This window comes from Primulina eburnea, chromosome 1, assembly GCF_022965805.1.
Source record: "Primulina eburnea isolate SZY01 chromosome 1, ASM2296580v1, whole genome shotgun sequence".
Classification (NCBI taxonomy): Eukaryota; Viridiplantae; Streptophyta; class Magnoliopsida; order Lamiales; family Gesneriaceae; genus Primulina; species Primulina eburnea.
Window position 1 is genome coordinate 48,333,750 of NC_133101.1, and position 13,631 is coordinate 48,347,380.

Below are 13,631 nucleotides of genomic sequence, written 5' to 3' on the forward strand. Positions count from 1 at the left end.
CAACCTTGATCGGGAATGTCAGAAATCATTTCTGATTGCACCCATCGGATCATGGTAAGAGCGTCTAGAGTAGCATTGCCCCATGATCCCCTAGGTATCACTGATAGTGCCTGCAAGAACCAGGTCGATTATGATTAACGTACAGTATGGTCCCTTCATCTCATATATTCCCGATCGAATCTGCAACCATTGGCTCATCGAGGGTTGCATATTCATTCGATAACTATGTGATAACTATAATAGTGGCAGTCGCGTGTACTATTGGATAATTCCTTCTCCAACGTACATCTCATACTCTGGCCAGAGATTCCATGCATTATGATTTCATCAGATCACATGTGATATCCACACCGCAGGTGAGCGGTGAATCCCCGACTACAATTTCACGGCTCCTATATGTGTCGCAACTATACCCAACCTCGCCACCTGATGACTCTCCTGGAGCCGGTAAACGAGTCAAAGCACAGCCCTAGCATATAGAGCCTGTTGGAAACAAAATTATGGTGTTTGACAAATTGCCACTGATTATGCGAACCAACTGTATCTAGTAAACTGAACTCAGCAACCAAATGTAGCAAACTGATCTACGCAACTGAAACGCACCTCAGTTATTCTCCTCACGAGCTAATTGCCCACAGCTGCTTAATCAGCTGAACACGTCATTATCAACCGACAGATAGTACCACTAACAGTCTGCAACTATTAGTGGGACGCCGCATTTCAGAGGTCACAGAATATGGTTGTCAGAATAATAACAACGTGGCATATCAACGGATATAATATCAAGCAGCAGTTAATGTTACCGTTGAAATGGATGCTTATAAATAGTTGAGAGAGCAGCTGAGAATCAACTCAACCAACAACATAATTCGAATCTCTTTGAAGATTGTTGTACGCTGCAAAATTCTTTACTTGCATTTAAATATCGAAAGCTCTCGCTTACTTGTTCTATCAGTAGCATTCAGGCTATACATTGAGCTTACTAGCACCTTGGTAATATCTGCTAATTATTTAAGTGTGCTAAGATCAGTCAAGGACTGTAAAAGCGTTTTGTAACTAGAGTTTCAGCTTTGGCAGTGATAAGTCCAAACTGAAGTGGGTCAGTAAAGTCTTGTATTTGATCAAAGTTTTTTAGTGGATATCCTATCTCATTGAAGAAGGGGTGACGTAGGAGTTATTCAAGTCTCCAAACATCCAGAAACAATATGTTCTTTTACTTCAGTTATTATATTTCAGTTAGATATCTATCTTTCAGTCAGTTCATATTCCGCAACTGTTTTCTTCAGTTTAACTGATTGTCATTGACTGACGTGATAACTAAAGTCAATTTGTAACAGAACTGAATCCAAATCTTCGAAGAGAATATAAAATTAGTAAAGTATTTATTCAACCCCCCCTTCTAAACACCTTTCATCCGTCTAACCGATCCTTTCATCGTCTCAGAATATCTTACTCAAACTGTTCATATGTCTTCTTTTAACAAGATACCGATGTTTTCCAGAGAGGACTTTGATGACTGGAAAATAAGAATGCAGGCTCACTTAGCTGCACAAGATGATGATATGTTGTACGTGATAACTGACGGACCCATGAGGATTTTGAAAGCCAACACAGGTGTTGCCATTACTGATGGGGCACCTCATTGTATAGAAAAGTCCAGAGAAGAATGGATGACAGAGGATAAAATAAAAGCCAATTTGGATAATGTGGCAAAGGACAAACTATACAAGACGCTGGATAAAGTAACCTTCAGCGAAATCAAAATGTGCAAGACAACCAAAGAGATTTGGGAGAAGCTGATCCAGCTTTGCGAAGGGAACGAACAAAAAAAAAACAAACTTTCTGTTGCTGTTCAGAAGTTTGACAATATCAAAATGAGAGTTGGTGAAACGATGCATGAATATGATGAAAGAACCAGCTGCATCAGCAATGAATTAAATGCACTTGGAAAAGTGTACACAAACAAAGAAGTTGCATTGAGGGTAATCAGAGGTCTTCTCAAGGAGTGGGACGTGAAGACTATGGTAATGAGGGAATCCAAGGATCTGAACAAAGTTGAGTTTCATGATCTATTTGCTGATTTGAAAGCTTACGAGTTTGAGCTGCAAACTCGAGAAGGAGAATCTTCTACTCCAGCAGCCACGACTGCCTTAGCTGCTGTTAGAACAGAACCAACTGGTTCAAATGAAAAAGCTGCTGATCAACTAAGCAATGATGCCATGTCATTGTTCATTAAAAAGTTCGGAAGATTTATGAGGAAAAATCAGGGAAATTTTCAGAATAAATATCAAAGAAGAAATTCCAAGGAAGAATCAAATGCTTGCTACAACTGTGGCAAACCAGGTCACTTCATTGCTGACTGTACCAAACCAAAGAAAGACAGTCAAGGCTCAATTGAAATACGAAAGAAACCATATGAGCACAAAAAGAGATCCAAGGATGATAAAAAGTTCTCTAGGAAGAAGCATGAGGTGCTCTTGGCTGAAGAGAGCAAATCAAAATGGGCACAAAATGACAGCGAGGGGTCAGAACTATAAACTTCATGCAGTTCCAGTGACAGTGAAGAGGAAGTTAATGTTTGATGGCTGGTGATACAGAACTGGAGTCCAGCGGTCAACAGGTATTTGACTTTAGCTCAACAGATTTTACCAGAGAAGAACTTATTTCAAATCTGCATGATATGGTTAGTGAGTATCATAAGCTTGCCTTATCATTTGAAAAGGCTAGAGCAAAGCAAACTGATCCTTTAGACAATAAGACTAAAACTGATGAATTAGTTGATATGTTGAGTCTGAAAAAGGAGATTGCTGAACTCATTACTAAAAGAAGCAATGATCAATTAATGATTCAAAAGTTAATTCTTGAAAATTCAAAGCAAACTGAGCTTATTCAGGCTTGGAACAAATCATCTGTTGCACTGACTGATATACAGAACTCACAGAAATCAGTTACTGATAAAACTGGTTTAGGGTTCAGTAACCAAGATGAAATGTCTCCCAAAGATACTCGACCAAAACTGAATATGGATAAAGGGAAATACATTCACTTTGTCAAATCAGTCATGGTACAAGAACAATCGGAGCCAAGTTAACTGGTTGAACAGCCAACTGAAAGTATGAACAAGGGCAAAAACTGTGGTATTGGTTATAGCCCAAAAGTGGTAACTGATTCACGTAGTCAGCCACCAAAGAGCTTTAGCAAAAATTATTCAAATGGCTACTCCAATTACTATAACAGGAAGCCAGTTCAGAAAAGATACTGCTGAACAATCAGTTGAAAAAGGACAAATCACATGTTGTATCTTCTACACACTACACCCAAGCACACACAGATCGGGAAAGACTATTTGGAATACAGCAACTGGACGGTTAGTTAGACTGATCCAAGTCTAGATTCCTAAAGGACTAATCAATTTTGGACCCAAATAGAAAAGGGTACCAGAATCTTATCTTGTGTGTGATTGCAGGTAACAGGTACAAGCATTGAATCAATATGGTACTTGGATAGTGGATGCTCACGACACATGACAGGAGAGTCAAACTTGTTATCTCAACTGGTTAAGTACACTGGACCAAACAACATTTTTGGAGATAATTCCAAAGGTAAAACTGTGGGTAAGGGTAAGCTTATCCATGGTAACTTTATCATTAATGATGTTTTACTAGTTGAGAATCTCAAGTATAATCTGATTAGCATCAGTCAATTATGCGATAATGGATTCTCAGTTCAGTTTGACAAATATTCTTGTTCAGTCAAATGCTCAACTAATGAGGTCATCCTAACTGGCAAATGGTGTGGAAATACTTACAAAGTCAGTTGGAATGATCAACCTTATGCACCAGTGTGTTTAGTTGCTTCAAAATTTTCTCAAAACTGGTTGTGGCATAAGAGATTAAACCACCTGATTTCAAATCTATTGCATATCTGAGTAACCACGATCTTGTCACGGGTTTGCCCAAAATGGATTTTATCAAAGACAAAATTTGTCCAGCATGTCAGTTTGGTAAACAAGTAAAATCTTCTTTTAAAAACAAGGGCAGTAAATCCTCTTCCCGATACTTAGAGCTGTTGCACATGGGTCTATTTGGTCCAATACTGGTCATGAGCTTAGGGGAATGAAATCCACCTTGGTTGTTGTAGACGATTTCTCAAGATTTACTTGGGTTATTTTTCTCAAAACAAAAGACCAAAATGCTGCACAACTGATCAAGCTTTTCAAAAGATTATTAAATGAAAAATCAGTTGGTATTGATAGAATCAGATCAGATCGAGGAACTGAATTCATCAATCAAATTCTTTCAAATTTTTTAGAAAATATTTGAATTAAGCATGAGCTCTCAGCAGCTAGAACTCCTCAGCAAAATGGTGTAGCTGAGAGGAGAAATCGAACTCTTAAAGAAGCTGCTAGAACAATGCTTGCTGATTCTGGTATCTCTCAAAGATTTTGGGCAGAGGAAGTAAACACTACGTGTTATACTCAGAACAGATCAATGATTAATAAAAATCATAGGAAAACACCTTATGAGATCTGGCATGGAAGAAAAAGTGTGGTTTCATTCTTAAAAATATTCGGCTGCAGATGTTTCATTCTTGACAATGGCAAAATTTATTTAAAAACTTTTGATGCAAAATCTGTAGAGGGAATATTTCTTGGATATTTTTCGGTGAGCAAAGCTTATAGAGTTTTTAATAAAAACTCTTTGAATGTTGAAGAATCTATTCATGTTGTTTTTGAAGAAACTGTACTAACTGATAATCCTAACTGATCCAGTTGAGCTAGTGGATAGATTTACAGATATCAGTTTGGAGGATGATGATGAAGAAGACAATATATCAATCAAAACAACCTCCAAACACCTGAACCAGAAGTATTAGATCAACCAGCTGATCCAGAAGCTGTTCCTAATGATCAGTTGATAGAGCAAATAAATGATATTCAGTCACCAACTGAAACCATTCCAACTAACACTGAAAACATTCAGTTGACCATAGAAGCAGTTGCTGACTTAGAAGCAATAAACGCTGAACTCAGATGGAAGAAATCACATCCTCCAGAATTGGTGATAGGTAATCCATCTGATCTGGTGAGAACAAGAAATCAGATGCTCAATCTATTTATTCACTCAGGTTTTGTATCTCGACTGGAACCAAAGAAAGCTGATGAAGCTCTTGCTGATTCAAACTAGATAAATGCAATGCAAGAAGAGCTAAATCAGTTTATCTATAACAATGTCTGGAACCTAGTTCCAAGACCAGTTTCAAAAACTGTTATAGGTACAAAATGGGTTTTCAGGAACAAAATGAACGAAGATGGTTCAGTTGTGCGCAACAAAACAAGAATAGTAGCACAAGGTTATAGACAAGAAGAAGGAATTGACTACGATGAGACATATGCACCAGTTGCAAGACTGGAGGCAATCAGAATATTCCTTGCCTATGCTTCATTCAAAAACTTCAAAGTGTACCAGATGGATGTAAAGAGTGCATTTCTGAATGGCCAGTTGCAGGAAGAAGTCTATGTTGAACAACCTCCAGGATTTATCAATCATCACCTTCCTGATCATGTCTACCATTTGAACAAAGCTTTATATGGTCATAAACAAGCTCCAAGAGCTTGGTGTGACACTCTTTCAAAATTTCTAACTGATCACGATTTTTCTGTTGGATCAGTTGACAAGACTTTGTTCAAATTCTCCAAGAATGATCATATTGTACTCGTTCAATTTTATGTTGATGACATCATTTTTGGGTCAACTAACCCCAAATTATGCGAGAAATTTGCTAAGTTGATGCAAGAAAAATTTGAAATGAGCATGATGGGTGAACTGACATTCTTTCTTGGATTACAAGTGAAGCAACTGGAGTCGGGTACTTTCATTAGTCAAACTAAATACACAAAGGAATTACTGAAGAAGTTTGGCATGGAATCATGTTCGGCTGCATATACTCCCATGAGTTCATCAGTAAACTGGACATAGATCAAGGGGGAATATCAGTTGAGACAACGCTTTACAGAGGTTTAATAGTTCATTATTGTACCTAACTGCTAGTCGTCCAGTTATTGTATTTGCTGTTTGCATGTGTGCTAGATTTCAAGCAAATTCTATGCAATCACATTTTACAGCTGCCAAGCGTATTCTAAAATATCTAAAAGGCACACAAAATGTTGGGTTATGGTATTCTAAAGATTCATCTTTCAATTTAGTTGGATATTCAGATGCAGATTACAGCAGGATGTAAGCTTGATCGTAAAAGTACAAGTGGATCATGTCAGTTTCTAGGAGACAGACTAATCTCTTGGTTCAACAAGAAGCAAACATCCACAGCAACTTCCACAACTTAGGCAGAATATCTTGCTGCTGGAAGCTGTTGTGCTCAACTGCTCTGGGTTCAGCAACAACTGAGAGATTATGGAATTGACGCAATAGAATCACCCATATTTTGTGACAATACAAGCACGATTGCTATTACCTACAATCCAGTTCTTCACTCCAGGACCAAGCACATAGATTTCAGGCATCACTTCATCAGAGACCCATGCTTTGAAGAAGGACATCAGACTGGAATATGTCTCAACTGATCAGCAAGCAGCTGATATCTTCACCAAACCATTGGCTGAGACTAAGTTTTCTCATTTTCGCAATATACTTGGATTAATTGATTTATCATAATTTTTATAAGTTAATTTTTATCGATTAATCCTTATCAGTAATCTTGTTTATGAATTATTTGTCAGTTAATGAAATTGAGAACAAATACAGGAAAACAAAAGACAGAGATAAATTGAAATGACATTTTATTCATCTGAAGAAATCATCATGGATTACAGTATCCATTGAGTTAAATCTCCAGTGGAAGTCTTATGGAAGTTGTCAGACTCAGCCATAAGCTCTAGGATTCTCTTCTCGTTATAGAGCATCAGCTGATAATCTCTGTCATACTCGAATATATTCACCGTGTAGTGCCACGTGAAGGCGCTCCCGGTATTTCTCCAGTTTCTCCACCAGGACGGGAGTCGTAGCCATCTCTTTCTCCCAAAGTAACTGGAGTTCTTGCAAATCCTCCCAGTAGCGAAGGATTTGATGAAAGACTTCATCTTCTATTGTCTCTTTCCTTTTCTCCATTGCAGTTCACATAAATTCTTCAGCCATATCTGGAGCCTTTGAACTGCTTGCATATGCCATTTTAGCTGTTGAATTTCATTTTGCTGATATATTTGCAACTAACTGTTCTAGCCTTATTTATAGACCAGGACAAGGAAGATGAAAGGACAATGTCATTACAGAAGACGATTATACTACTAAGCATCAGGATAATTTTAATTAATCTTGCTTATATTCACGTAATTTTATATGAATCTATTGAGGGGGAATATTGGTTTTAAGAGTTAACTGAGAAGACAAATGTTAGTCAACTCTTAACTGAAAGGACACAGTCTTACAACTGATCGTTCAGTTGGAAAATTTCCTAATTTTCTCATATAAATTAACCAATTAACCATATTATATTCCAAATCAAGTGACGCGACTGACTGCTATCTCATGATGAATCTTATCTTAAAACGTGGACGCATATGAACCGCTTAAATTGTACACACGCTTACAGCACACGTACACATGTTTTCATTCAAAATTTTCAAATGGTACTAACACGTGTCCAGAATTTGAAGAGTCACGTACATAAGTACCATTCCCGCCTAATTTCAGTTTCTTCTTACGCGTACATCAATTCTCAAGAGAAAACTCATACACTCCGAGCTTGTGTCTTGTGAAATTACAGGTTTTCTTAATCTCAGAAATGGCAAATCAAGTTCCAGCACACTTATTGAACGCTATGGCCATCAATTTTGAGTCGGCCCTATCAATCGGAGAAGCCTATGTGAAGAATGTCTTTCTGAAGCTTGAATCAGCAGGATTGAAAACTTTCTTAGGGCAATTCTCACAAGAGATCTATCCGAAGGAACTTCAAGATTTCTACTCAACTGGATTTATCAACTCTGATGGAAGCATCATCTCTACTGTCAACAATCACCTGTTAATCATATCTGAAGATTCTCTTGGAGAATTATTTTTGCTGCCTTCTGATGGGTTAGCACAACTTGCTGATGTTAAATCATCTGATGTCGAAGAGATGAAAACCTTACTTTCTGCTGATGGATGGAAAATCAAAGTTTCCGATCCAAAGAAGGATCTGAAGCATGAGGTTCAGTTACTAGCCGACATTGTAGCCAAGGGGCTATTGGCAAAGGCAGGATCCTTTGCTGCTTTAACTTTGGAGAAATTTAAAGCCATTACTGTCATAATGGCTGGACGAAGACTCAAATGGAAGCATCTTCTTTTCAACATCTTGAAAAATATGTTCTCTTCCACCAAGCAGTCAAAAGGTTTTGCAATACAGCTGAGCTATTTGATGAAAGTCAAAGGGTTAATGACTGATGATTCAGAGAGACTGTCTAAATTCAAAGTGTTCAATGCCAAGAATATTTTGCCAACAAAAACGAAGTTGGACATCTCTCCTGAAAAATTTATTAAGATCAAAACAGAGATTGGGACGTAGCAGGCTGCTCCTAAATCAGTTAAGATTGCCAAGACTCTAGCACAGAAGAAGACTTCAAAGCGCAAACTGCTTATCAGTGATTCTGAGGTAGAGAAGACCCCGTCTCCTCCAATTGTCAAGAAATCACGGACACTAAAAACCAAACTTTTTACTGCAGTTGAAGTCATACCAACTGATAGGGTGATAAAATCATAAGCTCAACAGCCAATTCAGGCTTTTCCATTGAAGGCAATTCCAACTGAGTCCTCAACTGAGGATCAGTTACCCTTGTTCACCATTCCGCCGAAGAGTTAGTCACCAAATCTAGTGATAAAACCAGACTTGCTGAAGTGAAAGCTCCACGTATTAGTATCTCTCCTTACTCTCCTTTACCATTTTCCAGACAAACAGGAGTTGTGCTCAAAGAGAATATTGATGTAACTACGTCTGGATTAACCATTCCTCATATCTTGACTGACTCCAAGGGCAAAGGTAAAATACAAGACGAACCCAGACCTTCGAATGCCATTCAAACCCACATTAATCTAATTTGGCAAGAGGTCAATAAATTTGCTGAAGAGAAGCTCCAAGTTTTTGAAGAATGGGTACATTTCAGAGTAATATTTTTTCCAAGGACCTACACAAAAAATCTAAGCTGAAAAGATTTATTGCTCTGGAAAGAGTGGTGCTGAAGATGGTCAAAGCTTCTTCTTTTGTCAAACTTTGCAGAGGAAGAGGTATTTCTTTGATCTTTCAAGAGAAAAGAAGCTGCAACAGATTGTTACTGAGCTTCGGAAAAATTTCAATCCCACAAGTCCAACTGCATTCAATGATAAAGCATTGTATGCACAACTAGAAACAGATTTGATTGGACTTCAAGTAGAAATTAAACAGTGGGAAATGGATCAAGAACTGATCATCCCATAATTTTCTCAAGAAATTGTGACTGAAGAACTAGCTGAACAATCAGCTGGAAAGCCTGATAAGGACACTACTGCTACCCTTTCTCATAAAGCAGATGTCTTCTCATCTTCAATTGCTCCACCTTCATCCTTGTCATCACCTCCTATTGATGATCCCAAGATGTATTCAGAAGCTGAATTGACACTACCTAATATTGATGAAATTATTCAATCAGTAGTTCAAGAAGCTTCCACCGATGAACCTCTATCAGTTGATCACTCCGCTGATCAAGCAGTTGAAGAGAATCACATCTTAACTGAAGATCCAGTTAAAGCTGTCATTACTGAACCAAATGATCAAGCTTTGATGTCAGTTCAATCACCAGATCACCAAACTACTGAGAATCTGGAGGCTTTATTAACTACTTCTGAAAATTCTCCAACTGATGTGACAACATGAATCTCAGTTGATCATCAGGCAGAAGCATCAGTTCATGACCCTCTAGTTGAAGACCCTGCGATCTCTCACATTCAGCAGGAAAGCTCAATTGCTGATCAACCTCAGTCTTCACCTCATCTGGTCCAAGCGGAAGTCACTGAAACAGATGTTCCAGCATCGACTATTGCTGAAACAATAATATCTGGAAGAACCATTGTAACGTCTCGAAAATTTGAAGGTTCACGTAAACCACATGCATGCATATTATTAATTTTTTTGGTATTTTATTAAATTCTTTTAAAACATAAAATGTATGTTTATTTTATTAAATTGTGTTTAATTATTCTTATGCATTTTATGCATAACTATTGTATGGTAGAATTTATTTCATGAAATTTTTAAAGGTTCATGCATTATATATTTTTAAGTTGCATTTCGCGCTCGAACGAGGAATGGAGACCGGAGAATTTTCAAGAAAATTATTTTTATTACAAGATTAATTTTTATTAATTAATATAAGGTGTTTTAAAGATATTTTTCAAGAAATGAGATTTTATTGGGTATTTTGACTCGCATGATTTTATTTTATACGCTACGTAAATTTTATCGAATAGGAAGGCTTTTTGAAGGTTCCACTAATATTTTCAAAACTTTCCAACACGAAATATTTTTCGGGGGTGTCTTTGGATTTAATGAGCCAACTTTTAAGCTCTTTGGACTTAAAACTCTTTTAATATTTTAATTAAACCATTTAGGGCCATTAGCTATTTGATTAATGATTAATTAAATATTATACTTGCTACCCTACACCAATAATAGAACTAGCGGACACCCACCTCCTCATTCAGAAATTTATTCCTCGATTTTACAGTAGCCAACCATGGAGAAGCTTCGGTGGTCAATTGTTTTGCAAAAGGAAATTCATCCTGGTTCCCTTGTCTCGTTCTTGCACTTCAAATCACCAAGTTACGCCATGTACTTTTATTGCTGCATCATACACGTTATATACATGCTGTATTATGTTTATTTGTTTGTGGAATTCAAGATCCAAAGCATATCATGGAGATCCCTCGGTTTTTGTTCAAACACATGCATCTTTTGTTCACTAATCATGTTTTCTCTGAAATGTTGCAAGGGGACTGCTGTAATGTGTGATGAGGGGCTATTAGCACAGAAAAAGAAAGGTTTTAAGCTGGAGTGGCAGCTAGGTTGCTAGGAACTAGAAAAATATAGCCGCACAGAATTGAGGTTCATGTATGGGCTGTAGGTGTTGGATCTTGTTGTTTAGCGTATGGCAAGTTCATGGCTCTTGGCTATGGTTTGGGGCATGTCTTAGGGTCCTAGGATGAGTCTTGGTGTTGTGGTTCATGAGCTGGTTGGCCGTAAAGAAGGCTGGAACTAAATAAACTACAGCTGCACATAATTGGGGTGCATGTAAGGGCTGTAGGTGTTTGATCTTATGGTTTCGGCTAGGGGCTGGGTTGGGGCTCTTGGCTATGATTTAGGCAGTCTCTAATGGTCCTAGGATAGCCTAATTAAGGTGTTTCGGGGCTTGGTTGGCTTGAGAAAGCTGTACAACCAGATACATGAAAGCTGCACAATTTGAGTCTCTTGTAGCTGCTGTCATGGTTCTGATTTTTTTGGGCCTTAGGTGATGGTTCTATGTAAAAAGGGCTTAACCATGGTCTTAATATATGTCTAAGGGTCGAGTCTAGGGCCTGGTTCGGGTCTGGTTCGAGTCGGTTTAAGCATGAAGTAGTTATAAGCATGCTAGGGTCACGGCTAAAGTTGCGCGATGGCTTGCTGGAATTTCCAGCAGCTGTTCAGGGTCTTATTCGAGTGTCTAAAGGTATGGTTTTGAGGTTTTTAGGACCTTTTAGATGTTTCTAAGTTATGGTAAAAATTTGGGAAAGGTTTGGTCAAGTTTCAGTCCGATTCGGGTTAAAACCGAGACCCCAGTCCAAGTTTTAAAATGAATTGGTTATGTTGTAAAATTGGCTCGAGTTTACGTCTATGAATGCTTTTAAATATGTTTTGGGAAATTTTAAGAAGATTGGTAAGCTTTAGGTCAATTTTAGAAGTCCAGGGGTAAACGAAATTTTTGGGTTTCAAGGGGCAAAATGGTCATTTTGCATCTGATGTGAGATTTTGGTCAAGGTAGCGCCCTAAGCACATTTTATCATGTTTTAAATGTTTATGCATCATTTTTATGAATTTTTATGAAATTATGATAAATATGGTACATGCTTGGTTTAAAGGAAAAGTTTATTAAGTGATGATTATGATACTATTTTTGAAGGATGTGATTTGGTTGTGACTGATGATGTATATGTATACGATGATACGATGATATGATTGGAGATATCGTGAGGGAAAAGGCCTCAGAGGGAGCCCGTTTACGGGAGAAGTCCCCAGAGGGAGCCCGACGATCGTATTTCCATTGACATGATATGATGATATGATAGGCCAAGGCTCAGTTGACAGGTGAGAGTGTCGCTGATGTCCCCGCCGCCCGCTACCGTGGTTATATGTAGATGGATCCATCGATAGAGCTGATACGATAGAGCTGATACGAAAGTCACAACTAATGAACTGAATTCAATTAAAAGAAAATGTATACGTATATGATGACATGATTTGACACGACATGATTTGACACGACACGATTTTATACGACACGTTAATGTTCATGGTATGTTGGCATTATGATTTTACACGACACATTTACGTATATGATGAGATGACATGCTTTAATACGATATGATTTTACACAACACGTTTACGTTATGCTTTTAAGTTCATGAAAGATATGTTGAGTATGATATTTTTCACTGTTGTGTGCTATGTATATGTACTTGTTATTCCTGGTACAGGCGTGTTGAGTCTTTAGACTCACTAGGCGTGTGTGATGCAGGTGAGCTAAATGTTGAGGATGACTGGAGGTGCCGAACTCTGAGTAGGTAGACTTGGTGGGGTGACACGACCCGAGGACCACATGTTTTCCGCATTACGATTTATGATATTGAGAGGAGATGAATATTTTCATACGTTGATGATTTTAAGAATTTTATATGTTTATGTTTACGTATGATTTTAGACCATCTGGGTTATTTTAAATTGAGCTATTTTTACTGACAAATATTTAAGATCGTTTTTAAATGTTATATTTTTCTATTACGATTTTTACTCCTTACGTTTAAATTTGATGTTGGTCATTATAAACTGTGATGTTTTTATTGTAAAATAAAGATGATTATTTTAAATGATATTTCGAAAATGCGAGCTTTTATTTAAGGAAAAAAATGTCCAATAGAATTTGAAAAATGAGCGATACGTTACAGTTGGTCTCAGAGCAAGGGTCCTGTATAGGGTTGTGCCACCGCAAGATTCTGTCGCTCAGTCTTCAAAGCCTCAAGTCTGTAAGCTTTTATGATTTAAATGTTTTAAATGATTTACTCTTATCACCTGCTTGTTAACATGATTTACGCTTTATGATGATCTACGGACTAGGGTATATGTTTAACTGCTTTTATGATTTAAGGATTTCTTGTTTTAAAAACTAGATTAAATTGCATGTTGGTTACGTATGGAAATAGATGTGTCTAAGAATTCGAATATTGGGCTTTAGGAGAGGTTGATAATGATTTGATTATATTTATTTTTAAGGGTAGTAGTACTGATGTTCTAATTTTGGGGTAATGAGTTAATCTTGAAAATTATGAATGCTTTTGGACTTGTAGAATTTCTAAAAAAAT

The 13,631-nt window shown here is 37.4% G+C and overlaps 1 long non-coding RNA gene across 1 annotated transcript; it reads left to right on the forward strand.

Moving 5' to 3' along the window:
* The first annotated feature begins 10,718 nt into the window (after positions 1 to 10,718).
* Positions 10,719 to 12,974, forward strand: LOC140830211 (uncharacterized). Its single transcript, XR_012117603.1, has 2 exons — positions 10,719 to 10,841; positions 12,791 to 12,974. It is a non-coding gene; the product is annotated as an uncharacterized lncRNA (long non-coding RNA).
* The last annotated feature ends 657 nt before the right edge of the window (positions 12,975 to 13,631 follow it).